Raw genomic sequence first — 7,081 nt, forward strand, 5'->3', positions numbered from 1 at the left:
AAAATACAAAAACACGAAAATTAATCTAATAACGTCAATTAAGAATTTTGAGAATTTTTGCGGAATTTTCGGAAACTAACGAAACAGAAAATAAATCATAAAAAATAGAAAAATAGGGAATTTCGATTTTTTAGGGTGGCCTCCACTATTTAGTCTCTAAATAGAGGCTTTCGATCCTTGATTTTTTTCCTAATATATCGACAAATAATCGGAATAATCTGAGACGATTTTCTTAAAAACAGAATTTTTTTTTCTAAATCGCAAAAAGACCCATACCCATAAAAGTTAGGGCAAAAAAATGTTAAATATAACACCTAAACCTATAATAATGATTAGACTATAATAATGGTTAAGATCTACAAGAGTCCCCGGCAACGGCGCCAATTTAATCCGTTGTCGCACACGGGTCAAAATCAAGTTTAAAAGTGTAGTAAAACGGAAGCGGCACTCGAATATCGTATCACAAGGACTCTTGAATGTTATAACCAAACAAATGAAAATAAGGGGGTTTTAAGGTCCAAAACTTAAATCAATGATTATTAAAGGTAAAATCAAAATTGATAAATAAACTAATCTATTGTATCGATTTCCGACTTATCATCGATTCTTATAATTTTAATTTCCTAGCGGATTCAATCCCATTCGATTACAATACCCATTGACAAACACAAATTGGTATTATATGATATATGTTCCTAATTTCTGAATTAAGCAAACGGATTTAAGCAAACGTGAATTAAGCAAACGCGACTTAATCAAACACGATAACAAAAAAGCTACGCTAACGTGATTATAGTTAAGGGTCATACAAACAATCAAATTTAATCAACTCTATCCTATAAGAAACAATCGAATTAAGCAAACGAAAGTAATCGAATTAAGCAAACGAGTTTATAGGAAGAATTTAAAAGAAGTCGAAATTAAACTGAAATTATTAAAAACCTCAAAGTGGAATTCGGATACAACAGATCAACTCTTTGGGAATTAGCTCTCCATGAAATCTTCTAAGCAATATTTTTCTCATCAAAATTCATAATTCCATTCATGTAGCAGTGGAAGACCTAATATAATAAAAGGGAAATTCGGGCCCTTATGGGATCCGACCCGAAAATTACAAAAACCGGCCAAAACTAACTATTTTAATTAAGTCTGGGACTTTAACGAATTATTCGACCATTCTTCATTCCGAATATGTTTTTGACTTCAAATGAAACTTGTAGTTCTTTCTCTTAGATTTCCAACATATATTAGAACGCGTCAATCTGAGTCCTATAGCCCAAATTATGATCTGAATAGTGACAAGGTATCAAATAACTATATATATTGTAAATAAAACACGAAAATAAAATAAAGTCAAAAATTAAATTAAATATAAAAACACACTAAAATAGTAAAAATAATAGAATAAATTATAGAAATGCCTAAGTATAATTATAGAAGAATGTGCATCAAAATGCACTGATCAGCATTCCAACCCTAATTGTGGGCTCATGGTTTAAGATGTTATTAATGGAGCTTCATGCTTGATTTGAAACTCTAATCAGGGATAATTGGTATTCAAGTGCCTTGCTTGATTGACTTTTGATTTGGGATTCATCAAAACCCTAGTTCCTTGATTCTTAAAAACGTACATCTTGGTGACCATTTCACACCAAACTTTAATCCTAGATATGGAAGTTTGTAAGTCTTATGGTATGCTTTGAGGTGGTGGGAACCCTAGTTGTGGTTCATGGCATTGGTACACTGCTTGTGTTGATTATTGCTTGGTTTAAGACTCTTGGTTATTGCTTGGCACCTGGGTCTTTGACCTAGCTAAAACCCTAATTCATGGTTGGCTATAGGATTGATCCAAGGTATGATTGTATTCATATGTCACTCATATTCCATTCATTGATGGCATGTTCTCAGGGCCATTTGTCCCAAGCTCTATTGCATTTACATGTTTTCCATTGGTTACTTCGTCTCATGGTCTCATTTATTTGTCAAGATTAATTCATTTCTGGTTCCATTGGTTCATCTTCATTGGCTATTTGGTCAAGTCATTCCATTGGCCCATTAGCTTCCATTTCATTCATTCAAATTTATTTGAGAATTCATCTAAGGCAGTTGTTTCATATAAAACTTGGAGAATGGTCATTTGAATTCAAAAAGTTTACATTAGAACATTTTTAACTAATAAATACATTGCATTTACAAGATCCATTAAGTAAATGGTCCAATAAACATCGCATTGAAAAATCATAAGAATTACATCATTTTTTTGCATAAGTTGACTTTTTGTCAACTGTTGACTTTTTGGTTAACCAATGACTTTTTGGTCAATCAATTGACCAAAGTCAACTCATCATTTTAAAATCCATAAGTCCTAGTTTTCTTTGGTCTTTAAGTTAGGATCACTTTTGCATGACACTTGAAGCATTTCTTGAACCAACGTGTGCATACCAAGATATACACTAAACCATAATATGGACCTAATATTCATACATTTGCAAAACATTACAACACATAAAACCATGACATTTACAAAGCAAAATCAACTTGCTACACATTTAACATTAAAACCAAACTACCAATTCATGAAACTACTGCTACTGCATTAGTGTATGGGATTTATAAAACAGATCTGCCTGAAAATGGTCAGCTGAATGTGGCTTTTGTGGACATTGGCCATGCTAGTATGCAAGTGTGCACTGTTGGGTACAAAAAGGGGTAGCTGGAATTGTTGGCTCATACGTTTGATAGGTCACTTGGTGGTACGGATTTTGATGAGGTTTTGTTCCATCATTTGGCTGGCTTAGGGAGAAAAAACAGTGGCAGGATTCACTTCCAAAACCTGCCAACCTTGTACTCTTGTCAGCTGAAATAAGAAAGAAAGTTGAGGTTGTTCATAGATTCTGCAAGCCGATTCTGATGAAACCAAAGCCAGCCAAGCCAGTTACTCCTCCTGCACCACCAAGCCCAACTTCTTCAGGCTCTGAGCAGCAGCTAAACCCTGCATAATCTTCATGACAAAACAAAATAGAGCATGCATAAGTTCATTCATTATGCAGAAATAGAACTGAAACAACTAAAAATTGAGTACCACTATATAACTAATTGCGCAATCTAACTATAACTAACCTACTAGACTAATTTTTAATCTAACTGATTTATTGTATTCATCAGTGTTTACCCATAACACAGAACAATCATCAACATTCATTTAATAGAGAGTTTAACTAAACATTCACTAACAGGAACTCTGCTAACTAATTACTAACAAATGAACTAACCGATTAACAAATCAACCAATAATCATTGACAACTAACAATAACCACCCAATTTAACTAAACTCATTTAACTGAATCAGCTTCTACCAGCTTCAAGAGCAGAATTTCGAATTCAAAGAGTTCACAGAAATTAACTCTGTTGCTAATCACTAACAAACTTACACTATGGAATTTAACAGAGCTAAATACATGCCCTAACGTCTAACTGTAATTGCCCAAGTTACCCGAGTCTGTTACAAACCTCAACTCTATAAATCCTTCAATCCTCATTCAATCATGGGGGTCACCAATCATTTTCACACTTCAAAAGTCGAGTTCTCTAAATCCTCTCATTTCTTTCTCAAAATCATTGCAAGCAGTTATACAACTCTATCATTTCTCTTCACTACAATCATCTTCTCCATTCTTTCAAGACAAAGCTCCTTACAAATAGAAGCTCTCCAAAATTTCACAACACATGTTCTCTCTTCAACTCACATGATAGCAGAAACTTGCAAGAAGAAGAAAGAGGTAATTGAAGTGAAATCGGAAGGAAAGGGAAGGAGAACTCAATACCTGTAGCCTCTGCGACGAAACTTCGATTTGGTAAGTCTTTTTCTCCAATTATCAATTTCATCCAAGATTTTTTCGCGTAAATCCTCGATTTCGCGTGCAAGATACAAATTGGTTAGGAGTTTTTTGATTTTGGTTTCTTTTCGACTTGGCGAAGTTACTTTGTAAATCCAGATTCAATGTTGCTCTGATTTATTAGAATTGAAGGTGAAGCAGAAGGATTTGTGTGTTTTGGCTCGCGTTTTGAATTTTGGAGATGAGAATGCGAGCGTCTGAGAGGTGTGAAAACGATGGTGAATGTTAGTGTTCATGGATAAGTGTTTTGTTTGGCTTAGAAAATTGGCTTGGAGCGGATCTAGTGCACTGAACTTCGGCTCGGATCTAGTGCACTGAACTTCGGCTCCATGAATCAGGGTGTGGGGACGTTGCCAAGACTTGTGCCAAAGGCCCAAGCAAGTTTTCTTTTGCCATAATTCGCACTCCCTCAGTTGGGCTTGCACCTCCATGGATTCTTTATCTTAATTATTCATTTTATTTAATTGTTTTCATGATAATATTCTTAGGATTAATTAGACATTAATCAGAATCCTATTAGGTTAAAGGTTGATTTGGATATTAGAATTAATTAGGGATTTAGGTTAATTAGTTTAATTAGGTGATTAAATTTTTTAGAAAATTAGTTTAATATTTTTTAGAATTAGAGCTAATTAGAATTATTTAGGATTTAATTGATTTTAATTAGGATTTTAATGATTAGAATTTTTCATTGATTCAATATTAGTAAATTTGTGGATAGTGACCATTTTGCCCCTTAAGGGTTTAGTTTGTTATTTTAGCCATATAAATACATGTTCTTTTGGAACTAAATTTTGACTTAGAATGTTAGATAGTCTTAATCAAGTTTTTGACTAACATATGCATGTTCCCCTTAGGAATAGCTTCTGAATAATTCTAACCCTTGGATTAGGTTAACCAGTCATTTTCAAGCTAATTCAAACCCTTGATTCAAGTTAATCAAAAGCAATTTTGATAAACTAAATCCTTTGATCATGTATAATCTCACGGTTCATTCAAGTGATCAAAAGTCACTTGATCACTTGATAGGACTAATTCTAATGACGTGGATCTCCAAGCTTCAAGTCCAGACTTTCATGCAAGGCGTTCCAATCTAATCAAGCAGCGGATTATACAAGATACATCAAAGGTCAACACTTGGAAACTATGGTTCAAATTGTATGCCACGAGCCTTAAGTAATGAGGAATGATGAGACGGAGTTTCTCCTATCCTTGTCTAGAATGACTTTGCATACGGGGCGTAGGCCCTAGCTGTTTAAAGCATTCGCCCTCACTCATAGACTTTAGTACAATGTGAATCAAACAAAGTTCCAAGTCTTCTTCATACGAAGCAATACCAACTCAAGGAGCATCAATGAGGATTCTTCTCTAATAACTTGTCGATTATGAGAATTATCATGCGCCACGAGTCTTAAGAAATGAGGAATGATGAGACAGAGTTTCTCTTACCCTTGTCTAGAGTGACTTTGCATACAAGGCATATGCCTTAGCTATTTAAAGCATTCACCCTTATTCATATACTTTAATGTGATTCTTATCAAACAAATATCAAGCACTCTCCAATGTTCCATTATCAATCACTCACTTCTTTTGCCTCAATCATCTTGATGTCAACCCTATTGGGTTGAACTACGAAAGCTCTGACTTTCTCATTGCACAGTGAGAATACATAGGCAGGAGAATTTAGATTCTTCACGAGCTACCCTATTTATTAATCCTTCATTCTTCATTCATCAATCAATGCCATCTTTTTAAGATCAAACATCACTTTTCCTTGTATTTCATTCATATCCTTTTAGGACGACCTAATTAAAGTCCACCTTGTGAACCAAGAGTTATTTGGCTTATTGCCCGACACTTAATTCCTTTGTTTTTAGTTATTCCAATACATTGATACTATGCCTTAGGCCCCTCACTTGTTGGTTCATACCAGTTTTCCTCTTCGATTCAGAGTTTATTCTTTCATGGATCCAAGATACCATTCTCCATTAATTTCAAATTGATTGTTCCCCTACAGTGATATATTGTTCCTTGTACCAATCAATACTTTCCTTTGGATATCATACTCACCCTTTTAGGACGATTTTCCACCTTTGTATCAAGAGTTATTTGGCTTATCGCCATACATTTAATTCTCGTTGTTTATGGCCATTCTTATACAGTGATACCATGCCTTAGTCCCCTCACTTGTTGGTTTATCTGTTTAGTCTTTGATTCAAAGCCAATTTGCCTTTATGCATTCCCATGCTACCATTGTCTTTTGGTACAAGTTATTGTTTATCACTTCAATAATACCCTTTTAGTTGTGTTTGTCTTGTCAGTCCTTGTTGCTTAGATAAACACTTCTTTGATTGTTTTCTTTTGTTTTCATAGTTCAACAAACTATGAATGCTATGACTTTCTCATTGTACAGTGAGAATGCGTAGGCACAAGGATGTGAATCCTTGGCGAGCATACTCCTAATTATTTCCTCTTATGCCTTAGGGCATCATCCATATCTTTTACGACCCATCATCTACCTTCAATCATAAACCGCTCACCCCAATGACATACCTTTTCTTTGAAACAAGATAGAATTTTCCTTTAAATTCCATACATACCCTTTTAGGACGTCTAATGAAAAATCCGGATTTGTACCAAGAGTTGTTTGTGTTGTCAAACCAAACATTTTATCCCTTCTTTTTGGGCCAATATGCATGTTTCCCTCTATGGTACAAATTTCATTCCTCCTATGGATTCCAATACACCATTACCTTTGGTTTCAAATTATACCACTCAGGCACTTTTGCTAACCCCTCGTTTCTGTGACTTTGATCATTCCTCCGTTCATATCCATGATACATTCATAATCTCCTACCTTCATTCACTTCATGTGATATACCTATTCTTTGTGCCAAATACACTATCTCTTTGAGCTTCATCTTGTATCTCCCTGTGAACCAAGAGTTGTTTGTGCTGTGAAACCAAACGCTTAATTCCTTTGTTTTTGGTTATTCCAATACAGTGACATCATGTTGTAGGCCCCTCACTTGTTGGTTCATACTAGTTTTACTCTTGGGTTCAATTTTCATCCCATTTTGGAGTTCAATCATACTAATAATTTGGTTTAGACCATAACTTTATCACACTTCTTTTCATCTCCCATCACTAGTTCTATGAACTACGGAGCTCTGAATTTTATTGC

General features: G+C 34.7%; 1 long non-coding RNA gene across 1 annotated transcript; it reads right to left on the bottom strand.

The window, feature by feature from the left end:
• Nucleotides 1-2,449: 2,449 nt before the first annotated feature.
• LOC127106467 (uncharacterized) lies at nucleotides 2,450-4,278 on the bottom strand. The gene is made up of 2 exons (XR_007795401.1): nucleotides 3,826-4,278; nucleotides 2,450-3,001 (listed from the first exon to the last, which is right to left on the bottom strand). It is a non-coding gene; the product is annotated as an uncharacterized LOC127106467 (long non-coding RNA).
• Nucleotides 4,279-7,081: the final 2,803 nt, after the last annotated feature.

The sequence above is a fragment of the Lathyrus oleraceus genome, chromosome 7 (genome assembly GCF_024323335.1).
Source record: "Lathyrus oleraceus cultivar Zhongwan6 chromosome 7, CAAS_Psat_ZW6_1.0, whole genome shotgun sequence".
Classification (NCBI taxonomy): Eukaryota; Viridiplantae; Streptophyta; class Magnoliopsida; order Fabales; family Fabaceae; genus Lathyrus; species Lathyrus oleraceus.